Source organism: Cydia strobilella, chromosome 8, assembly GCF_947568885.1.
Source record: "Cydia strobilella chromosome 8, ilCydStro3.1, whole genome shotgun sequence".
NCBI lineage: Eukaryota > Metazoa > Arthropoda > Insecta > Lepidoptera > Tortricidae > Cydia > Cydia strobilella.
In genome coordinates, this window is record NC_086048.1 from 18,387,461 (window position 1) to 18,412,710 (window position 25,250).

Sequence of the window (25,250 nt, forward strand, 5' to 3'; positions counted from 1 at the left end):
GAACCCGGCGATTTTAAAATCTATTTCAAGTTGTTTGGCGTGCAAGAGATAACACATACAAAAACACACAATACTAGGTAAGTAGGTACCTTCAAACTTTTTTGCTATAAACCGATAATTTAACAGTTTTCATAAAGGATGAAACTTGTAGCTACGATACCAAATCCTCGAAAAATACTTCCTATTTACTTCCTAATTTCTTCTCCGGTCCATGCCTAATTCACTTCAAATAAAAAAATATCCGCTGTATCACCAAAACACGAGCCCAAGCAGTCTTAACGTTTACTGCGTACTACTACATCGGTTGTAAAATGCTTCTGGTACAGCGTTATTCGCAGAAAACTACCTTAGCTTCCAGTTTAAGTATGACCTATGATTACGTATTGTTGTTACAAATTTCAAGTTCCTGTTATTCTGGAAAATCATAAACGTAATAAAGGTTTGAAGACGGACGCCATAAAAACGTGCTTCGATTTTTCACTCGCGCTTTATGTTGGGCGTGTATTACGAGTATAATGAAAAATGAAAATGAAAAATGAAAATTTATTAATAACATTAGGTTACAGGTCAGGGTTGTATAAGAATTGAAATTCGTATAGTATCAATAAATACAGTATACATATACCTATGAGTATATTACACATTGTGCCATTTTCAATCAAAAGGGTACTTATTGTCGGTTGTCAATAAGACGCTATTTCCATACAGCTTCAATTTGAAATCAACCTTATTAACAAGCGAGAATGTGGTACCTTTTGGTTGAAAATGTCACAATTATTCTTAATACTTGCATGAGTGAGAACGAGTCTAGTTTTGGGGTTGACCATTATAAATCTGAATTCGAAATAAAATAAAAACTATTGTACTAGTTGTAAACTGAAAGTTTTTAGAATATCTCTACGACGTCGAGTAAGTACACATTTAGCATCGCCGTCTCCCCAGCTATAATACGTAAGCAACGATAAGCAACTGACGTTGTAACATCATTACCAAAGATTGAGCCGAACTCATCAGCGGCGCCTCTCGTATAAGTAATTATTAGGAACACCTACGCAACGACCTTATTAATATGTACAAACTTCGAACGGTCGTACATGTTTCGGTCGCTTTAGATAGTTTTAATCTTTCATTATGTGTATCGGCAGAGAAAATCGTTATGTTGTGCTGTATAGATTAGAAAAAATCATTCATGAAAAAATGCAAAATGACTAAAAATTCGGTCATGATCCTTATCTTAATCACACAAGAGACCAAGAATTAAATCTCGACGCATTGGGTTGAATTTGTTTAGTCTATTTCCAGGTATCGTCATCCAGACCCACATTTTCCCTCTTTTATGGAAAATACTAGTCTTACTACTGATTTGGTTGTTTTTATCGAGTATTTACCGATTATCGGAAACATGAAGAGGAAATGCTAATAAACTGATATGATTAAAATCCATAAAGTTATGGCATATTATTTTTTGTATATAGTCGGTTCTTTTGTGTTTCTTAAATACCTATTATTATGCTCGGAAATGCTTATTTAACTCGCGATTTTTAAATATTATTAAATCCAAAAATGGAACTTAATCGCGTATAAGTTTTTAAATTACCTCCGACGTTTCGAGGAAGGCGTTGTCCCCGTGGTCTCGGAGAAGACTGTCTATCCTTTAAATCGACAGAAAATACAGAACACCGCTATCTGGCATAAACGTTCCAAATATGCAGTGGCATGCAGTGGCGTTGCCACGCTGAATGCCTGAATATATTTGTTGGTCCAGATAAGAGCCATTCTGGGCGTCGCAGCCCCTGTCCCTCAACCGGCGCCAAATCTCCCTAGCTATCTTCCTGGCCTCGGCGCACCAAGCTACCTTAAACAGTTTACTATTACAGTATTGCTTCTTCGATAATTGAGTGTCCATACACGTCGCTCATCAACGCTTGCATGCGAACAAGCTATTGATTATTCATCAACACCCGTTTAGCCCCCGAGACGCTTTATATGCAATTAGGTCGACATGATTATAAGGCTCAGCTTGTAATCCGAGTTTTTATCTCGTGTTAAGCCTTTGTGATAAGCGAAGACTGTTCAAGGATAGATTAATGATAGTGCAATGAGTTTTTAAAATGCCTTAATCGACACAATGCTTTACCGCCTATTATAAAAATAATAAATTCTTGAAACACTGAGACTCCATAGATGTTAGTTATAAATGTACTTAAAAGCTACGTTAGTTTACATACAAATATACACAGTCTTAAATGGGGGGGCTGAGTGCTACATGTTTGATTTCTCCAATCCAGTAAATAAGGATTAGGCAGTCATATATTTAAGTCATATATATAATTATATGATATATATATATATATGTGAGTCAGTATTATATTTGAGTTTGTGCAGTATTATATTTAAGTTTATCGCAATTTAAGAAGAAGCGAGTGGAAATTATGAACTAACACACATAATATACAACACCTACCTATATGTACATATTATGGCTATATGTCCAAATCGGTTGAGAAATTACGGAGTTCCGAGGTAACAAACTTTAAAAAAATATACTTATACATATAACCGAATTAAAAACCTCCGCCTCCTAGTTTTGAAATTATGAAGTCGTTTAAAAATACGAAGATACGTAGGACTTAGTCCTGGTCTCTCCTCAAGACAGTGACTAAATATAAATTGAACAATAACCACGGAAGTTGCAAGAGTCAAGAGTCAATATATTCTTTATTCAAATAGGCCTAGCAACAAGCACTTTTAAATTGTCAAGTCTTACAAATATTACCTTAATGTAAAATATCAGAGCAATTTATTGATGCAATTATTATTGTTCTTAAAGACATTGAATTGAATCGATATGTCAAACTTAATAATAAGAATTTCACAAAAGGATCGTCAGACACCAAAATTGTATAAAAAATACTAGTATAGAAACTTTCTAGAATAAAATCTAAATGTCAAAACATACGGTTTACCTAACATTGCTTATTAGATTTCCCGGCACTCATATCTTAGCTAACTGCGCTATTAATTTTAAGTTGTACAATTAAAACTTTGGGAGCCGTGCGTCTAATTATGGCACAAGTACTGTTACCGCACGTATTATATTTGGGTTCCACCCACGTTCGTTACCATCCTCCTGGTTCCTTGGTATCGTAAAACCAGCGAACTATTACTTAATCCAGACGCTTTTTTCTTACAAAAAAGCTTTCACTGGCTGACAAGCTGGAAAAAAGTAGAAAGTAGGGACTACATTTGTAAAGAGAACTGGTCGTGAGTCGTCCACTATCGCCTTAATTACGTCTTGAAGTTGTCGACCATACTTATAGTACTTTGAACTAGTAGGCTGGTTTTCGTTACTAGAAATTGTAATACAAATAAAATAGAGCTAGTCAAGAGTAATAATATGCAACACTTATTTATAAATTATATGAATTTAGTTATAAGACATTGACGTGTGAACTTTACTAATGTATCTTAGCTAACTTAGCGGTTTCACTCGCGTGTTTTTAGTCACTCGCTACTAATGTTTGGTTTACTAATGTACGTTTATAAATAAAAAATATATTAAAATTTAGTTTAAGATTACTTAGTTTAAGATAAAATAAATTGTATGCCCGAAAAGGGCCTATACTTCTTGTACCTACACAGTTTAAACAATAAATGTTTCTAATTTCTGAATCTGAATCTGAGTCGAAATTTTAAATATAAAAATTCAAGCTCATTATGTGCATAAAAACATTGTTACAAAAGTTACAGATATTGTCCATCATCTGCCGCTAAGTGGCGTCCCAGTTACGAAATTACGAAACTTGCTGCCAACTGTTGCCAACTTATTTCGCAAGTCGATAAAAAAATCTCATTTCGGTGGAATCACTTCGGGTTGACCGATATTATGCGCTCTTCACGCCTTAGTTTGGAAGAGGGCAAATAAGGGCTGTTTTAAGAATGTAAGGTTTTGCACGGGTTACACAAAACCTTTACAAATTATAGGTACACTAAAACCTTCCTCAAGAATTACTCTATTGACAGGTGAAAACCGCATCATAATCCATTGCGTAGTTTTAAAGATCTAAGCATACATAGTGAGGGACAGACAGCGGAAAGTGACTTTGTTTTATACTATGTAGTGATGTGGTCATGAAATTTTTCCGCAAAATAAGAGTGGTTTAGTAAAAGTCACATTCGGATTGCGACTGTGGCAGCGTTATTATTACAGCGTTGCTGGTGCAGCGTCGTATGTCACTGACACGTCAGGGGGCCTAGCCAATTTGACAATCGGTATGAGACATGCTACACAAAGTCACGTGACTAATTCCATAATATTTAAGTTTGGATAGGCGTTTTTTATCGAGGAGTATCCGAACTCAGATAATAGAGGTTCTACTGCATGCCAATATCGTTTACAATGTGTACCAGCTAAATACAAACCACTCAGTAAAACTGGCAACTAGATTACTTTAAGCGGAAGTCCAGTTATCGGAACTACTCGGGCATTATTCAATCATTGACTAATGGAACCTATGCGAACAGTGTTCTAGGTAATCTAGGTGCATTTCTGCTGTCATAACTTCCTATTACTTATGTTACGTCAACTTTAAGATATGGGGTAATCTTCTGGGGAAACTCTACACACAAAGACTAAGAACAAATTAAATTATTTTCTATGAAAATATTTTCATTTGTTCTTTTTTTTAGGGGGCGCCACAAGGCTTCGGGAAATTGTCATATACTTGGAAATTTCGACCCATGCCACCGTGACCGGATAGCCGAGCGGTTCAGGCACCTGTCCGGTAAACGGGGGACGCTAATTCGATTCCAGCTCTGGACACTGGAGGCTTTGGTCATTTTTTCCTTTGTATATGACATGTATTTCAGTTTCTACAGACAAAGATTAATTATTTAAAAGCCAAAAACAAATTAAGACCATTCATGTTTTTTTATACTACGTCATTGGCAAACAAGCATACGCCCCGCCTGATGTAAAGCAGTCTCTGTAGTCTATGTACGCCTGCAACTCCAGAGGAGTTACATGCGCGTTGCTGACCCTAACACTCCGCACCCGTGTTGAGCAAAGGCAACCTTACTCACCGACAGGAACACAACACTATAAGTAGGGTTAGTGTTATTTAGGATTTAAGCATATCTGAAAGCAAAGCCTTTTTAATTGAGGTTCTACTGTATGTCAATATCATTTGCAGTGTCTACCAGCTACGTAAATGGAACCCACTTAGTAAAACTGGCAACTATGTAGATTACTTTAAGCAGAACTAGCGGAAGCCCAGTTATCAGAACTAGGTACTCAGGCATTATTCAATAACTAACTAATGGATCTTATGCCTACGTACAACATGTTCTAGGTAATTTAGGTGCAGTTCTGATTTAGACCGCACCAGCATTGCTGCAGCAATAATGCGGTGAATGCTGACAGAAATGTAATAAACAAAATTTTCGGTAGCCATGCAGTTGGCAATATTGTCGCGCTGCAATATTGCTGCCGCAGTAATGACGCCGCTGCTGCATTACTGTATAAAGTAGAAAATGCCAAAAAGGACAGATTTGTAACTTGGCGGGTAAAAATATTCGCCGCAATATTTCGATGCCAGTTTCCTTTGGTTTCAAAAATATATTTTCTAAGATAGAGAGTCAATTTAATATAAGATCAACACTAACGTGTTCTGCAACAGCAGAAAAAAACTTTACTGTAGTTTGTTGAAGTTATGTCCTAATGGGTCTAACGGCACGGCGTCTCTCGTCGAAAGTTTTGCGATCTTTTTAACGCCGACGTCTACGTAATTTACTTTTCCCCTCACTAGCTCGGAAAGCCGTCTTTTATCCTTTAAAACAAGTGGGGAAAAACGCATTTTATCCACTAGTGGGGAAAGTAATTTGACCTTGGATGGAGCGTGTTTAAGTAGCTTGACAGATAACAAAACGTAAAACGCTCATAATAATGGTTCGTTCGATATTAATTATCATTAAATAAATGGTTTGAGAATTTAATAAAAAATACCAGATTTAGCTTTATTTAATGATTTTAAGTCATAAACCTTAAAATTCCATAATAAACGTTTGTTTTTTAATAATTATGTTTAATATAATTCTGAACGCACAAGTTAAGTCGATGCAATTTCAAAACGCATCATTGACATTTCATACGTCAGAAATGTCAACATTGTCAACAAAAATTTTATTTAAAAACTTCTCACGTAAAAGTACAGAATTTGCAGTTTTTTGTTATAATATCGTAAAAAAATGAGTGATTCCAGTTGATGAAGATGATCTAACGCCTGTGGATGTTGCACTTTCCTCGCTATAGTGAGGGGAAAAGTTTTGTGTTACACACGGGTGCAAATGTATTTTACTTCTCGTGTATTAAAACACTCGCGGGTAAAATACAACTTTGCACCCTTGTATAACAAATAACTATTTTATACATCTCGCTCGCACTAATATGTCTGTACGAGCGAGATGCATAGAAAGTAAGTTACGTTCAAGCTAGCGTTTAAGTCAGTGCCAAACTGGTGGTAGCCACACTGATTAGTTTTATATTTTTGTAAGAAATTGAGAGCAAAAAAATCAGAGATCAAAGAAGTTAATTTGGCCAGTCACACGAGTGCCTTTATTAAGGGATAAAAAACTGACTGATTTCGTTATCTTCCGTTGGCACCGATAAACCAATGACCTTTCATTAATAATAGACGCGTGACGTTCACAGTTAGCAAAACTAAAATGCAGGCAATATTTAGTAGAATCAGATGATTGTGACAATCTAGACACATCGTCAGCCGTACGACTTACTCAATATAGGTTCCGGAACCTATATTTGATGGCTCACGATCGAGCGCCTGGTGCCATATCTACCTCCCTTTACTTACATCTATGCGATAAACAAATAGACGTACATGACGGAACTATAAAGGTTGTATTGACTATACGGAACCCCAAAAAAGTCGATACAAACACCCATACGGAAGCCACTTAATCATCGGTTCCACTCAGTCAGAAGGGAGTGTCCTATTCTTATCGGGCCGTATCTCAGCGTTTCAGCCCAAGCGTTCCCATTGCATGCTTTCCGTAACTCCTTGGAGACCGGTCTGGCCTACAGGACAATTCGAACAAACACTGACATCAATACGTTATCTGAATGATGTCAGTTAGTTAATATTCGCGCGTCCGTCTCGCTCGCTCTAATACATGTACGTACAAGCGAGAGCTATTCAAGACACAGCAGGTATAAACGCGGATATATTTTGATCGTAGACAGTAGATATAGCAAGAAAAGCGATACAAAACGAAAATTAACCATCTTAAGACCCGATTCAAACAATGCTTCTAAAAAGTCACAGCGATACGAAATCGATCTGTCAGTGTCATAAGTGACATTTCTTCAACCAAAGCAGATCGGTATCGTATCGCTGTGACTTCTTAGAAGCATTGTTAGAATCGGGCCGTTAGTTATTTTAAATTGTAGTCGCACGCCCAAACAGGGGTAACCTGCGTATGATGCTGGGTCCAGATTGGTCGCGCGTCGTGCGAATCAAAATTGGCAAAGGTGATGCAAATTGGATAACTAAACGGGTCTAATACAGATACAGTAAGAAATGAGATACATACTAAATGAGATAAAATGTGGCGCTGGCACAGTGGCGCCACAAGCTCTTTACACGTTTGGAATCACGGAAGGCATGAGGCATTCCGAGATATATCAGGGTTTTTATTTGAGATTGGCATGGGGTGGTACAGCTTGTAAGAGCGTTTTCACATTGTCCGATCTAATATCGGATGTCGGCAGGAAGTAAAATGTAAGAGTTCACAAGTTGTTTGCAGAAATCACGAAGCGTCTGGTTGACGTAACTGGTGACCGAAGAGCTGGCGGCTTCCTCGCACAACGTATCAGCATTGCGATACAGCGAGGAAATGCCGCCAGCATCCTTGGTACAATGCCTCAAGGGCCTATTTTAGATTTAAGCTAGTTATTAATATCGTTTACGTAGTACCACTGTATATATCTTGTATGTAAATGTAAGATATACTCGTATGTGTGTTATCTGTATTTATTTATGCATTTAATAAATCATTATACTAAAAAAAATCTTTTGAGAATAATAAAATATCTTTAACCCGAAAAAACGATAAATAACGCAAAAAAGGCGGACTTACTGCCAATGGCACTGTCCTGCAGCTGTTTTTTGTCATAGGCGCCTTCCGACTTCCGATATCGGAAAGGTGCTTCCGATAAATTCAGACATGTCGGAGCCCCCCGTCAGCTGTCGGGCCGATAATATTTGTTTGTGTGCTTAAGTGTAGGCATAATGCTTGTTGTAAGGCCAGGATTACACTTGTAAGTTTTACTTACGTAAGTAGGGACACAGCAGAGCTATACTACAGAATGAGATATGAATATCGTTATCTCATTCTAGCAAATAGCTTTGTCCCTACTTACGTAAGTAAAACTTACAAGTGTAATCCTGGCCTAATGTGCGCGACCGCTAAAGATGGCGCCCGGGCGGATCGGACAATGTGAAAACGCTCTAAGGGTTACCCTGTGGGTTTATTTCAGAATGTGTATTCAGCGAGTTTCATAAAAACATGAGATTTTAATGCTTAATTATGTACAGTTACATACGCTGCTTTGTATACGTACATAGCTTAATTATAAGCTCTGGGATGTGTTCAGAAGTCGCACGTTACGACCGCCAATTACTTCCCGGTATCGCTCCGCTAAAGGGTCTAGTTTGTTCGAAAAACTACGTCGCTTAAGCCCTTTTCAACAAGTCTGGTATGTCTATTGGTGGCTAATGGTGAAAGTTATTGGTTTAATGGAATTTAGTAATTTTCAGGCTTCAGAAAATGTCGTTAGCGGTAGTTTCATATGGCTTATTAGAAAAGGGTTGTAACAGACAAAGCGCAGATTCTACACTATCAACCCTGATACGCAACTCTTATGTAAAAAAGTCTCAGTGGCGAGTAAACACCAGAATATCGCCACTGGAACTAACAGGTTAAAAAAAATACATTGAGTATGCGTTCATGATTGCAGAGTGGAGAGTAATTAGGAAAGGCCTTTGCTTAGCATCTGGATAGACCATGTCACAATTAAATACCATAAAACCTCCTTACTAGGTCCACACAAGTTCAACCCTGCTGTGAAGCCGATGGTCGTGGGTTCGAATTCCGGTAAGGGCATTTATTTGTGTGATAAACACAAATATTTGCTCATGAGTCATGAGTGTTTCCTATGTATATAAGTATGTATTTATATCGTCGCCTAGCACCCATATACAAGCTTTGCTTAGTTTGGGGCTAGGTTGATCTGTGTAAGATGTCCCCTAATATTTATTTATTTAGTGCAGAAAGACCTCAGCGAACTCGGCGCCGTCGACTGGACAGAAACGGCTTTGAGGTGGCGGTCTTTGGTGTCGGAGGCTAAGATCCACTTCGGGTCGTCGCGCCACAGCAGTAAGTAAGTAAGTAACGGCATTTGGATGCAAATAACTTATTCTGATTGAAAGCGGCGTATCTTCAATTGTACTTATTACGTAATCTATGCACTAAAGGGGCCCACAGACTATCAGTCCGCCGGACGATATCGGCCTGTCAGTTGTTCGGAACTGTCAAATTTTTGTTCTAACTGACAGGCCGATATCGTCCGGCGAACTGATAGTCAGTGGGCCCCTTAAATCACATATGTCTTTTAGACATCCTCGTGGTCTCGATATAACCGCAGAATCCAATAGTTGGTAAACGAATTAATGACCTTAACGAGGACTTTTCGAGTGCGACCTTTTGAAACTTTAAATAAATGGACGGTTTTAGAAACTTAATGAATGCGGAATTTCCAACTGTTCATTAACTTATGTAAATTGGATGAAGCACTATTAATGTGGATAATAAATAACAGAAGTAACTTTGTTTCAACTACGAAAAAGGGTTTGTTCTTGTTAGAGGTTTAATTTCTCTCTAGTACCGTAAAATGGGGTGAGTAGGAAGAAAACTGACATTCAAACCTCGATAATATTTTATTTTTACATATGCAAACTGAATGGTGTATATTATAAGTGTTCCGGACGTTTGTATTTTAGTTTTTATTTTATTTTGGGTAGTTCCATTTCATAACTTTGACGATAAACAGGAAATCCCACCTCACCCCGTAGTCCCTCGTAATTGAGGTGAGATGAGTTTTCATACAAAGGCGATTTTGGAAGATTGTTTGATCGATTTTTTTTTTATTATGAGTATTACTATAGCTCCATTTTGAATTGGAATACATTATTATTATAGCGGTAGCCTTAAAATCCCAGCTCACCCTCCTTTCATACCTTCTCTCCCCATTCATAACCCAACTCTCCCCGCGAACCCTACTCACCCCATTTCACGGTAGTATAAACCTTCTTACTGTGATCCTGGTCGACGGCATATGACATTCAAATATGATTGACGTAGTTGTTGACTTTTGATTCTTGTTTTCTTGTGCTAACTAAGTATATATTTTGTTATAAATATGTGTTGAAATTAACCAATAAAGTAGTTTTTAGTTAGGTTCGATGTTTATATGTATATGGTTGTTGTTTGATTGACGAGGCATTCTTTACGTTAAGGGAATTCTATAGTAACATTAATATAAAATGATTTTTATAATTATTGACATTTGTATTTTAATATTTTTGATTGTTTTTTATGTTTCATATGCAGTTTTGTGTTTTTTAATTTAGTGTCAGCGCCACTTGCACCATCCCACTATCCCGGGGTTAACCGATTAAACCGTTAAGTGTCAAATTGTACTGGTAACCATGGTAACTCCAGGTTTAACCGGTTAACCCCGAGTTAATGAATGGTGCAAGTGGCCCTTAGTTGTGTATTTTTAATTTTATAGTGTTTCCTGTTTCCGGTTAGACCGGAAATCCGCTCAAGTTGCATCTCGAGTGCTGCATTATGCAGCAGACGTAATGGATACTGCTCATTAATTGGCTTAGACTTGCAACTACAGCACTTGTTGCTTGCTACTGGTGGTGTTTTAATAAATCAAAGTGATATTGGAGATACTTTTTCATGTAGACTAGGACACTGTAGAAAATCTAGTCTAATCGAGCTTGAGACGTGAGCCTTTTAAATTGAAGTTCGTGAGTTCAGACTGCGGTTCGTACACTCGGTGCCCTAACATAAGTTTCAATGTAGTAAAATTACATTATTGAAGTATTCAAATCACAATAACATATTATATAGAGAGGAAAAAAAAACAAATAATAAAAATAATTCTATATTGCATCATAACATACATTACCAAGCAATTTAGAATTTCCTTTAGTTTTGATTTCTTTTTTTTTAATGTTACTCGTTTTCCGGAGTGAGGGCCAGGAAAGCTGTATTACAGATTTACATTCATTTCGTACTCGTCTCCCACAACTCGCAGAGGATTTAAATGTACCTATGTTGTCCGTTGTGAGGTGAAAATAAATAATGATATTTTATTATTATTATTTCTATGTCTTTCCCATCACGGAACAATGGTGTTCCGGACCTTTGGGAGGCGTGCGCCGAGCCGAAGCCAACACGTAGGGCCTTTTTGACATTTTAATGAAATGTAAGGGCTTAGACCATAAGTGCTCTAAGGTAACGATTGATACATACTTGTAAAATCAATCTTAAAAAGCGGAGTGTCATATAACAACACCTTAAATAACAGTGAAATTTATTTTCTTGATGGCAAGTGTAATATTACTAGACGTTTGACCCTGAACTTATGAGGAATTTTTTATCGGCTAAGCGATTTTGATACTAAATATTGCAACCTACAGGCTTACAGTCTGGCAAAAAAGAGTTGAAATTAAAAAGTGGAAACACTGTAGTGGTGTCCCGTTTTTCTTAGATGCGCTACTTTGCCACCGTAATGGTTAACATAATAAAAACCGGACAAGTGCGAGTCGGACTCGCCCACCGAGGGTTCCGTACTTTTTAGTATTTGTTGTAGTGGCAACAGAAATACATCATCTGTGAAAATTTCAACTGTCTAGCTATCACGGTTCATGAGATACAGCCTGTTGACAGACGGACAGACAGACGGATAGACGGACAAAGGAGTCTTAGTAATAGGGTCCCATATTTACCCATTGGGTACAGAAACTTAAAAAGAAGGTTAAAACAATTATTTATTCTAAGCGTCCTACTTCCGATTTTACCGCGAAACACTACCTAACTACAATCAGTAATTCCAATGAAGAATAGGTATATCTAGTAGGATACCCGGAAACTCATTATAGTCTTTGTTATGCTAGTCTGGCTAGACATAACGTAGACAGCTCATTAATTGGTGTAGGCTTCTATGAAAAACGTGTAGACTGCCACAGTAGGTAAATTCAACCGACTTCAAACAAAAGTTCTTAGAGCTGGACCAAGTTAACTCTGCATGGCATTTGCAATGATAAAGTGCGATGATGTCATCATTAATGTCAAATTTCTATGAAAAAACCCGCCAAGTGCGAGACGGACTCGCGCACGAAGGGTACCGTGCCGTTACGCAAAAAACGGCAAAAAATAGCGGCAACGGCAAAAATAGCGTTATAGCGGCAATAGAAATACATCATCTGTGAAAATTTCAACTGTCTAGCTATCACGGTTCATGAGATACAGCCTGGTGACAGACAGACAGACAGACAGCGAAGTCTTAGTAATAGGGTCCCGTTTTTACCTTTTGGGTATGGAACCCAAAAAAATCTGTATTAAAAAAAATACAAAAAGAGCTATAAAAAGGGTATATTATTACTATTATTAGATACACTGGCAAGTTTTGGGTTAAAATTTGTGCACACTTGCTATCTTGACCATACAGGCAGCACAGGCGTGTCGAGTACGTAGCCCCACAATTTCCCATGAGTAAATAGAGTGCAAATGCAAACACATTCACACGGTGGCTCACATAAACATTTTTCCAATATTCTGACGACGTGCAGATTAGGACGTATGTCGTTTAGGAGACGTGGCTTAGCCGAGATTACAGGCGGGATTTTGACGATCTAGTAGGAATTTAGGTAGCTACAACTTAATATTGTCTTCGGTTACCGCGATAGTTACTCATGAAATAAAACTATGAAAACGGATTATATCGCGTATATTGAATTTATAATACATCCCGACGTTTCGAACTCTTTCGTTTCTCTCGGGATGTATTATAAATTCAATATACGCGATATAATCCGTTTTCATAGTTTTATTTCATAGCTACAACTTTTTATTAAAAATAGGCTTACACAACATTAGTGAGTTTTTATGTTTTTGTTAGAGGGAAAGTTTTTTTTAATTGTTGATTCATTCATAATTATAAAGTAACGATATCAACAGATTATATTGCATATACATTCTATATAAAGTAGGCTCTTCAGTCTTCGGTTTGTGACGGCGGAATATTGTAAAGGGGAAATTCAAGCGACTGGGTGCATGGTGAATATTGTAAAGGGGAAATTCAGGCGACTGGTGGGGGAACGACACGACTTTATCAAATATTTATTTTAAGCCTGGCAAATATCAGATTTTTTGAAGCCTAGAAACACTACTACAAAGATCAGAGGATAAACTGCGGTATAGACATGATACTTTAAGAAAAATAATCGAAATTATTTGTCTTACAAAGTAGGTACTTAATAAACAAAAAAAATCGTAAGAAAAGGGAAACCTCAATTACGTAGATGATAAAGTACATATAGCCATAACAAACAGAAATTAAACTTAAGGGGCCCACTGACTATCAGTCCGCCGGACGATATCGGCCTGTCAGTTGTTCGGAACTGTCAAATTTTTGTTCTAACTGACAGGCCGATATCGTCCGGCGGACTGATAGTCAGTGGGCCCCTTAAACTCATGCATACGACAACGATACTGATCGGGAGATACAGGACTAAGTAATAGTGGCTAATAGTTTAGACAGAAAAAAGTCGATTAGGTAATCTTAATTGTGCCGTTTTCAACCAAAAGGGTACTTATTGTCGGTTGTCAATAAGACGTTTTTTCCATAAAGCTTCAATTTGAAATCAACCTTATCGACAACCGACAATCCGACCTTCTTACTTATACAAGAATATCATTTAAAACGTCGGTGAAGCTAAACATATCTAACGTTTTAATTTCGTTTTGTAGGCAGCTCGGCTGCCCAGATAGTACTTAGCTTAAACTGTCCAAATTGAATCTGGCGACCAGGCTACGGCCATTAGTACAGCAAAGCAGATTACTAGACAGTCAATGAATAGTTTGGTAATGGAGCGTCCATCGGTGGATGTTTTGAGTACCCACTTTAGTACTTTGTCGCTGTAAACTTAAGCCAATAAATGTGGTGTAATTGAGAGGGTTCATTTTGTCGATAGTCAAGGTCCAATTAGATTGAATTAAAGGAATCTCTTGGAGATTCCGTGGATTAATTACTCAATAAAATACCATATTAGTTTTCAAATTATATTGTGCATCCGCACAGGAAAAATGATCAGAAAATAATGACATATATATAAATGTAACATCTGTCTGTATGTATATGGTCATCCAGCGACAAAATTAACTAACTAACTAACGAACTTATAGGTCTAATTGTATATCTGCAAGTTTAAACTTATCTGTATGTGACTGTTTGTTTCCTAAATAAATAAAAAATCGGCCAGCTTTCTAGAAACCTTGCCCGTTGACGGCGATCGGGGTCAATTTTTTTATCTACGGGTTTTTGTGCATACTTAGTAAGTTTTATTATGTACTTAAATATTTTAATCCTACTAATCAGGCCGCATGTCATATTTGCAGTGCAGCTAATTGAAGAATTATCCGTGAAATGGAACCGTCGGGCTGTGACGCGCCGTGGCCAGATTGGTTTAGTACCGTCAGCGAAAAAATGGCTGTTAATTTTCGGTTCAATTTAAAAATGGCGAAATCATCTCGACAATAGGTATCAGGCCAATTTGAATCATTTTAGTTTGTTGTCATTCGCGCGGGCGTCTCACTCACACTAATACTTGCGGATAAGTTTGAGCGAAATGAACGCGTCAATGACAGCTATTTAACTGATAAGATTTCTAATATCGGTTGATGTCAGTGCACGTTCGAATAGGCCTGTTTGTTTGTGTTTTGTTCATAAATATTGTTTAAAGTGTAACATTGATAGTTTATTATGCAATACGTGGACGTGGACTTTTCTCTGGCACAGGTTTCATTTTATTGGGGTCGCAGTTCCCTCTTAACCCACTTTTCATCATTATGCCATAATAAGAGTATGCTGCAAGATGATTATGGCACATAAAATTATGCTTACGAAAGTCGGCAGCAGTAATCTTCTGCTAAATAATATGCTGCAAAATGTATTGTATCCGTAGTAATAGTAATGCCAAAGATAGATATAACTCCGTAATAGATGGATACAGTCTAAGGAAAAAACGTGCCTCGAAAATCAAGAAAATTTTATTCTCGTTCAGAGGGCGCTACTAGTTTTGACCTACAGTCGTATAGATGGCGTTGACGGTTTCGTTTGTTATTTCAATCAATCAAATCAATCAAACTTTTATTGGTAAAATAGAAGTATTTTATATATTAATAATAACAATTTTAACGCATATCAGTGAAAGAACATGGGTCAAAATCATAAAAATAATTAATGCAAATAAAAGAAAAATCATTTATCTATATTTAAATACATTCTATCGTATTTTTATAAATCTTCATTTTTAGTTTTAAAGTGTGTCGACAGATGGCAGTAAATTTACTGGGGTTACGAAATTTACTATGACAGTACCGCTCTAGTATAAGTTACTCTATGGTAATGCCAAGTAATATTTATGAAAAATTATAATTCGACTAATAGTGCTTATGCGATACATGTTATGCGAAATGGAAATCTAACATGGTATAATAAAATCAAGGTACTTTATTCCGAGACTCGCGAACCACGTGACTGACACAAGCCTACGTCCATGGAGACTATATAAAAGAGCCAAATCACTATGTATGAAAAGTGTCCATCAAAAAACAGTAATTAGGCGGCGCCACCATACACCGAAATACTACCAAAAACAACCAAATTTGGTCGGGTTATTTGTTGCCTTCATGTTCATGTTATACTCATGTCCCAGAGCCTAACTAGCGCCACCGGAGAGATTAGGAACTATTATTTAAAGCTGAAAGCGGTCACTTTTGCAACAATTCTGCCATAAGAGATTGGCATCCTTTCTATACCATACATACCTACGTCATCATGCTGTTAACAGGTTCACGATGACGTAGGCTTGTGTCAGTCACGTGGTTCGCGAGTCTCGGAATAGAGTACCAGGCGGAGTATATTATTATACCATGGATTTCTGACAAACAATATTATAAATTTTATATTAAAGGAAAAAATGGAAAAAGTTACACTTCCGGCAGGATTTGAACCCGCAACCTCCGCAATCCGTGCGTGCAACCAATTGAGCTACGGAAGCCTACCCGAACCTTGCAAATCTTTCCATTCCTTCCCTTATGTATACACGCCTTTAGGGTGGCGTAAAGGTAAAGGTTCCGGTAGGCTTCCGTAGCTCAATTGGTTAAGAGCAACGCACGGATTGCGGAGGTTGCGGGTTCAAATCCCGCCGGAAGTGTAACTTTTCCATTTTTTCCTTTAATATAAAATTTGGAGTATCGCTCGCAGAAGTATCTGCATGTTCAAAAAATTGAAACAATGTTATGCCAGATGAGGGTAACGCCTTAAAACTCCCTGTTCAACTTACTTTGCCACCAGTACTAGTAGTTCCCGTACAAAATCACCCGCACCAGGGTATTTCGAGCCGGCCATGTGAAACTACGTTAGTAGTTAGTAGCGGCCTGCGCTGCTCATCAGGAACGGCCTATATGAATATGTGTCACACCTTTATCTCATAAAATGGAGGACTATTTAAACTACCTAATAGGCTAGTAGGCCGTTAAGGGGCCCACTGACTATCAGTCCGCCGGACGATATCGGCTTGTCAGTTGTCCGGAACTGTCAAATTTTTGTTCTAACCGACAGGCCGATATCGTCCGGCGGACTGATAGTCAGTGGGCCCCTTTAATATACATTGTAAAACAGCGGGCTGAGCACGGTAGCATTTTTATCGCCTGTCACCATGCCTGTCACGTTCTAACAAGTACCTATATGTAAGTGCGAAAGTGACAGGCATAGTTACAGGTGATAAAAATGCAACATTGCTGACACCGCAGGTGATCAGGAGTTGAAAAATAATTATCAACCTAAATAGAATTCAATACTTGAGATCTCATGCAATTAACTAAAACTAACGAAAACTCTACACGAAACACTACACTATACTGCGCTCCAGAACAGGCATAGCTGACGTAGGGGAGAAGACCGCTAGGCTGAAGTGGGACTGGGCAGGTCACGTCTGCCGCATGCATCCGGATAGGTGGGCTAGTATAGCCACCAAGTGGATGCCGCAAAAGAAGCGCGGACGTGGCAGGCCCAGGCGGAGATGGCCGGACGACTTAGACACCTTCACTAATAACTGGCCGGAAACCGCTCAACAACGGGAGTCGTGAAAATCAAAGGGAGAGGCCTTTGCCCAGCAGTGGGACACTACAGGCTATTATATATAAAAAAAACGAAAACTAGTACCATCGCCCACACTATTAAGTGTTCACTGACAGTTCGTAAAACTTGTTACAAAAGGCATAAGATCCACCGATGGACAGTTAAGAGTGTTGCTGCCACCAGTCTACCAGACGTGGGTCTGGATGTCTTCTCCTCCTCGTCCTCGTCAGCGATGGCGGGATAACTTGGACTCCTTTTTGAGAGACTGGCCAGATTAGACCGCGGGCCAGGAACAGGTTTCCTTGACCAATCGCCTCCCGGGCGAAAACTCGTATATTGGTTAACGGCTATGTATGATGAACCCTCGTGAACGTCAGCTGCCGCTCCGTTGGTGGATTGGAGAATGGTAGCAAAACAATTCTATAAAAAAAATTTAGTCATCGCCTCCCGCTTGATACTTTGTCAGATGAAAGTTTAGATGCTATTGTTAATAAAACAAATCGTCAGCCTGTTGTATCGCGGTGGAAAGACCGTGTTACGCGTTTCGGTGGCTGCTATTCCTCAACCCACCAACGGAGCGGCAGTTGACGTTCACGAGGGTTTATCATACATAGCCGTTAACCGCTATACGAGTTTTCGCCCGGGAGGCGGATGGAAGAAGAGGGGGCCCCCTTGATTGTCAAATTTCATGTTATTTCAAAATGTTGTTATAAAATCAGAGTGTAATTCAATTGTATGGCGGCGACTACGTTCGTGTGAGTCTTAATAAGATCACAGTCACAGAAAATTTCACATTTTAATAAGATTTAGGTACCTACCTATTGCAGTGACAAATTTCCAGACGTTTATTCCAGACATCATTATACCACAATGGAGTCTGTATGTTACGACTTCATCCTTCTCAGTGGCAATTAGCTTCAAATTCAACAATTTCAAAAGTAGATTATTTCGAGCTTTACAATCCGGGGCGCTTTCATATTTAAAACAGTTTTTGATGTGGATCATAATGTCTTTAGCCCGGTTTTTCGGGGTCAAATGCTGCAGTGCTAGTGATTAATTAATTATCGAGTCAAGTATAAGTACTACTAGTAGTACTTTATTGTACACAACACAGGTTTACAAAAATAAATTACAGTAATGGAAGTACAAAGGCGAACTTATCCCTCTTCCAGCTAACCTTCGAGTAGATGAGTGGAAAACTATAGCCAGGTCAGATAGACAAACTTACAGGATGTACAAATTAATATTTAAAAAAGAAATAACACTATAGATTAAAATACATAAAATACATACTAGCATACATACATACAATACTAGCATACATACATCAAGTGTTATCGATATCGATTACAGGCAATTTCTAAAATCATAATAACAAAGTATTGTCTTCGGTTACCGCGATAGTTACTCATAAAATAAAACTACCCCGTAATACTGTAATATACGCGATATAATCCGTTTTCATAGTTTTATTTCATAATAACAAAGGTTACTTATCCTTACTAAACAAAATAAATAAAGTGTGTTAGTTCCTTTATTCTATTTGCACACCTTTTTGATTTATTCTTATTATACTCGTAACTGTATATATCTGGCATCTGACATTGAGTTCAGTCACTGAGAATAACTAAAATTACATCGAATAGTAATTCACTTAGTTTTATTGTAAAAGCGATTATAATTTATGTGAAAATAATTTATGAATGAATATATTTATTTCAGACACCAGGGGCGTGTTGCATAATAAACTACAACTCATATTACAAGCGGAACTCCTTTCCTGACTTATTAGGCTTGTAATATTAGTTGTAGTTTAGTATGCAACACGGCCCAGGTATCCATGTTTGTTTACAACTTTATGTTAGTAACAATAAGATAAATATATGACCTATGTTAGCAAAAAGTATAGTGCTCATTGGATCGTACATGCATAGACATCCAAAGGGCTGTCCTTTCCGCAACCACCTTCAGGAGTGTGTTAGTGCTGCCCCGCACGCGGTCCCACAGGGACGCCACCCTTTTTCGCAGCACTGCGTGGAAGCCGTCAGTGCTCCACTCAGTGAATAATATTCCCGACGCTCTGCAGCGCCAGGGCAGCCCGAACAAACCCCTGAAGGCGTTGTTATACTGGACACGCAGAGCACTAAATGTTTTTTTGGTGTAGTTGCTCCACAGGTGGCACGTGTACAGGTTTTGGCCGTAAGTTTTATATTCGTTTTTATCTAACGTCATTAATTTATCGACATCGACTTACTTTTTATTACGTTTCACAAATTTCCTTGCACTTTCTAAACGTCAAACCAAATGGCACCGGCGCGTCTGCGCCGGTCCGTCACCGTCGACGCAAGCTCCTGATGATGCTCCTCGGTACGGAGTGAAACATGTCGAGCGTTTTCGACTTAAAACACGTGAGTGACCCGTTATTAATATATATCAAATGGCACCCGTCAAACCGGGGTACAGAATTATTTTCCATCGTTTTTTCACGGAAACGTAAGAACGTATCTTGCTATTTCAGTTGTCTCGGTACCTACAAAAAACCGGCCAAGTGCGAGTCGGACTCGCGCACGAAGGGTTCCGTACCATTACGGAAAAAACAGCAAAAAAATCACGTTTGTTGTATGGGAGCCCCATTTAAATATTTATATTATTCTGTTTTTAATATTTGTTGTTATAGCGGCAACAGAAATACATCATCTGTGAAAATTTCAACTGTCTAGCTATCACGGTTCATGAGATACAGCCTGGTGATAGACAGACAGACGGACAGCGGAGTCTTAGTAATAGGGTCCCGTTTTTACCCTTTGGGTACGGAACCCTAAAAAGTATTGAGGTTGACTGAAGTAGCATGACAAATACGACCGTTTCCCAAAAAATACGATGGAAAACAATTATGCCCTACATCTGTACGGTTGTGATACGACTTTACAAGTTTCTCCTCTAAGTTTATGGCCCGTACCGCACATATATCGCACTGACAGCGCAATCGTAAACCGTACTCTAAGACGGGCGGGTTTCGTGTAGCTAGCTAGTATTTATTATTTTCAATCAAGCATGTCTGGATCTAAAGTACAATTCGTGAATTTCAGATGACATTGGCGTGTCTACTGAGAACGAGGTAACAAGCGTCTGCGTTGAATTTTGAATAACTAGAGGTTACATTTTGATTGCGAATGCAGCAGTTGCAGCCAGCGTCGGACAACATTTCAGTTAAAATGAGTGCGAGTTTTGCCGCAACCAGAATGTAAGCTAAGGGAAACTGAGTTAAGCTTAAGTTTTTCTGATATGGAAAGTCTCTGAGCGGATAGAGGCTGTAAACTGTAAAAACAAAGTCATACGTGACAAGCTAGTATGTTGAAAGATTATAAATATTTGCTTTACCTACGTCCTATATTCCTATCCGTGCATAAAAACATTAGACACGTTCGAACAAGAACCTACAAATAGTAACAAGTTATTTATTAAACTAGGTAAATAGCTGAGGTCCATAGTAAATACTACAACAATATTGCTTCGCTATACCGGAATAGTACATTATGATACAAGTGTGCTTAGCATACGAGGCGATATTGTGCGCGCGAGCTGTAAGCGAGCGCGCAATAAGAAAGCCGATGTGTGTAATGACCAATGCACACGCGTTTCATACGACGTTTTTCAACACACTTGCGAGAAAAAAAAAGAAACTCATATTAATCAAATTTTAATAGTTAAAACAGTATTGTGTGTTTCATCTGTCATACTGCCGGCCGCCCCTCGCCCCGGCCGCGGGCGGCGCGGCGGGCGGGCCGGCCGGGCCGCGCGCCGCGCAGGCGGTCGGGCGCGCCCGTTCCCGCCAGTCTGACCAATTAAAGAAGGCTCCCTTTCTATGCATATTATTAGCAATCAGTTACCTTCTTAACTCAGTCGGATAATATAATGAAAAAGGACGAGTGGAATAATACGCAGAGCACGCGTGTTTAATATCTAGGATTATGAGCCAAAAATCGGTGGAATAAAAACGGCGTTTTGAGCAAGTGTGTTGAAAAATATTTTTCAACACACTTGCTCAAAACGACGTTTAAACACAACAGTATTGTATCTGTGATGTCCGAATAATAAATGGGCAGATGCGCTTAGTAGCAACGGGGTCCCTTTGACATAATTATTGAAAGTCATAATGTAATGATTGTCATATTATCATTAGTCATAATTCTGGGACCGTTAACTTTCAGAATTTTCCTCGGGTTATCCTATAGATAGGTTAGGTTAGGTTTGTTTTATGACAATCCTGAAAAGTTACGAGTTTCCGAGAAAAACCAAATTATGACTAATGATAATATGACAATCATTACATTATGCCAACTCTTTCGCCCTTCAGGCAATTCGTCTTTGGAACGATCTCCCTCTTCCTTTAAGGCAAGCACAGAGCAAATTTTCTTTTAAAAGAAAGTTACGTAAGCACCTCTCTAACTCGCTTAAAAATAAATGATCCGCATGTTACTTGTATACTTGGGTACATAATACAATATTTATTTATATATGTATGTATGTATGCATGTTTGTATATATGTAGGTATATATTGCTATTATTCTTATATGTGTAAGTGTATAAATAAAATATATATTGTTTAACATAATTTGATTTGTGTTTCATATTTCCTCTCGCTTTCTACAATCCTGCACTAACTACACGTTTCTGTTTGACCCAATGGTTGACTGGTAGAGAATGCCTTAAGGCATTAAGTCCGCCTTTTGTACAATTTTATATCGTGCAATAAAGTTTAAATAAATAAATAAAAAATAAAATAAATTATGACTTTTAATAATTATGTGAAACAATAGAGACCCGCTAGCAACACTGGTCAGCAGAGCTGTCCAGGCGCTCGAGTGAAGCGGTGCAATGTGTCGATGATAATAATTAGTTTTATTTAATTGTTATCCTTAGTGTAAGGCCTGAGTGGACGCTCGAAGCGGAGCGTTCGGCGGGGCGTGCAGCGTGGCGTCGGGCTCACAAGTGATTTGAGCAGCGTGCACTAAGGCCGCTCCTATACGTTTGCATTTGTTTAACCCGCTGCACGCCCAACTCGAGCGTCCACTCAGGCCTTACACTAAGAGTTCATAGATTGATGGACTAAATTGTGAACAACACAGAATCATTATCAGTATGTGATTCTTCAAAAAACAAGTGTACACTGTGTACAGGTACCTAATAGAGGGTTGAAAACTGCGAGTACTCTATACATAGGCTATGGTAACAGCTCATTATCAGGTGGACATTACTTATTCGCGCTTACACACTGCGCGTTCGCGTTTACATACTGTGCTTATAAAATTCTTATTCGTGAGCACGACGTGGCGGCCATTTGCATTTTAATGCGGTTCTGATCTCGCTTGTACACAATATTAACAGCAAACTTGATTAGCCAAACAGAACTGAGCCAAAGTAAACCTTCTGTGTCCATAATCAGATCAGCTCGATGGTTGGTACCGTAATATTGCATTGTCACCCAAGAGCCTCAGAGCTTTGTCACTTAAGAGCGTTTTCACACGGTCCGATACGATATCGGATGTCGGAAGTAAGTAAAAGGTAAGATATATGTGTTTCTCTGTAATTATTTATGCATTTAATAAATCATAATTACAAAAAACGATGTAACGCAAAAAAGGCGGACTTAATACCAATGGCACTCTCCTGCAGCTGTTTTTGTCATAGGCGCCTTCCGACCTCCGTTATCGAAAAGGCGTTTCCGATAAATTCAGCCATGTCGGAGCCCCCTATCAGCTGTCGGACCGATAATATTTGTTTGTGTGCGTATGTGTAGGCATAATGCTTGTAGTGTGCTTGACCGCTAAACCTAACTAACAACTATGGACATTATGTTTCCGAAATAAATTATTTGAATTGAAAAAATAATAATTTAAAGACGGCGCCCGGGCGCCCGCACTCGGCTTGACTACGCGGTTACCGGATCGGACAATGTGAAAACGCTCTTTTACTCGTACATTATGTATGTGAAGTTTCAGATCAATCGAATAATGGGAAGTGGAAGCTTGCATAATTTACCCGACACTGAATAAATAAAAGCTTCAAAAAAGGCAAGAAAATTCGATATTTCCGTTCCCTCTTCTTTTTCTACTGAGAGAATTAGCTCCATGCATGAATTTATTTTTATTTTTGGATTTATAATTTATATCGTTGGAACACCGGAAATGATAAAAATACTTTTGTAAACCTTAACATTATTTTATTAAAAAATATTTAAAATGTTAAAAAATTTTGAGCGGTTGAAACGCTGATAATTTTTGGCGCGAATTCGACAGAGCGTGATGACGTCACACGTTGGGCGGCCCAACTGACGTTTGCTACTAATGACACTAATCTGTCGAACGCGTGACGTCACGTGGCGTTTCGAGCGTTTCGCTCACTAGCTTTTCGCGGGCAAATTTTTGTACTTTTTATTTATAATTTTAAGTAATTAAATGGTAATTTAAAAACGGAAATGCATTTGTAACATGATATTACCGTAACAAACATCCGAATAAAACATATTTCGTTCAAATATAAACTTCATGCATGAGGCTAATTGGTTTGCAAAACTATGAAACTTGATTTTATGGCGTGCACTTACTTGTCTGCTTGCAACCTAGCTCGTAAGGTCTCGTTTTAGACGTCAGGATAAATAAAAGTAAATAAGTGCACGTGGTAAAATCCCGTTTGAGTTTAAATAGAACCAGAGACTTGAAAATATTCTTAGCATGATTTTTTTAAGAGAATGGAGTTGTGTGCTTGTGTGTAACTTTTTGTATATTTCACACGATCACAGGCTATTCACAGCCTGTTAGTAAAACTTACAGAACTACGGGTGTGTGCGTGTATTTAATGAGTGCGAAATAGGCAGATTTTATAGATATTTGTATCATTGCGAGTCTTACCAATGTATAATACCAAAATCGAGATTTAAACACACAATCGGCTTGAACCAATAATTTTTTCAATATTTAAGATGTTTGCTTCATAACAAACTGAATACAACATGAGTTTATGAATTATGCAGACGTGCCTTGACCCATTTGAAAATCCACCCTGTAATATGCACTGTGCATTGCCCGAGGCACTAGCGTCATATGCTCCGGCTCGTAGTAAGTAAGTAGGTAGTCCTTTGTGCTGAGGATCAAAGGAGCCGCGAGACCTAATACAGCTGATCGCAATACCAGCTCTGAGATCTAGGTTTCTGGAAGGAACAACAATATTATTTACACACCAACTAGTAAAACTACTCGTAATACTTCAAAAACAGTTACATTTTGTCCAGAAATCTGATTAAAGTTAAGTTCAAGTAAGTTAAGTTCAACTATTTAAGTAGTCACACTGTATACAAATTAATAAACTGAAATAGATATCATACACTAAAGAAAAGTGACCAAGTCCACCGGTGGCCACAGTGGTGGACATAGTCACAAAAAAAAATTGGGCTTTGTTCTCGAGTAAAATTTTCACTCGGGAAGCCTTGCCATCAGCCGTAAAAGTGCATGACGACTTAATAAATGAATTCATTCATAATTTCAGCTCCCTGTACGTTTAACCCTTGTGCATTGAAATTCTCGCAAGGCTCAAGTTTTCCCTTATCTAGCCACTCGCTACACTTGTAGTTCAATTTTGGAATCTTTTGCTTTGCCCCCTTGTAAAACCAATAACTATTATTCCAGTTTTTGCAAATGTTTATTTGGTCTCAATAAACAGATTATTTGCTTTTTT

The 25,250-nt window shown here is 38.3% G+C and overlaps 1 protein-coding gene and 1 non-coding gene across 2 annotated transcripts in view; one reads left to right on the top strand and one right to left on the bottom strand.

The window, feature by feature from the left end:
* The window catches only part of LOC134743410 (membrane alanyl aminopeptidase-like), a 363,156-nt gene that overhangs the window by 203,079 nt on the left and 134,827 nt on the right, over window positions 1-25,250 (bottom strand). The window lies entirely within an intron of this gene.
* Window positions 16,517-16,589, top strand: Trnas-gga (transfer RNA serine (anticodon GGA)). The gene has a single exon. It is a non-coding gene; the product is annotated as a tRNA-Ser (tRNA).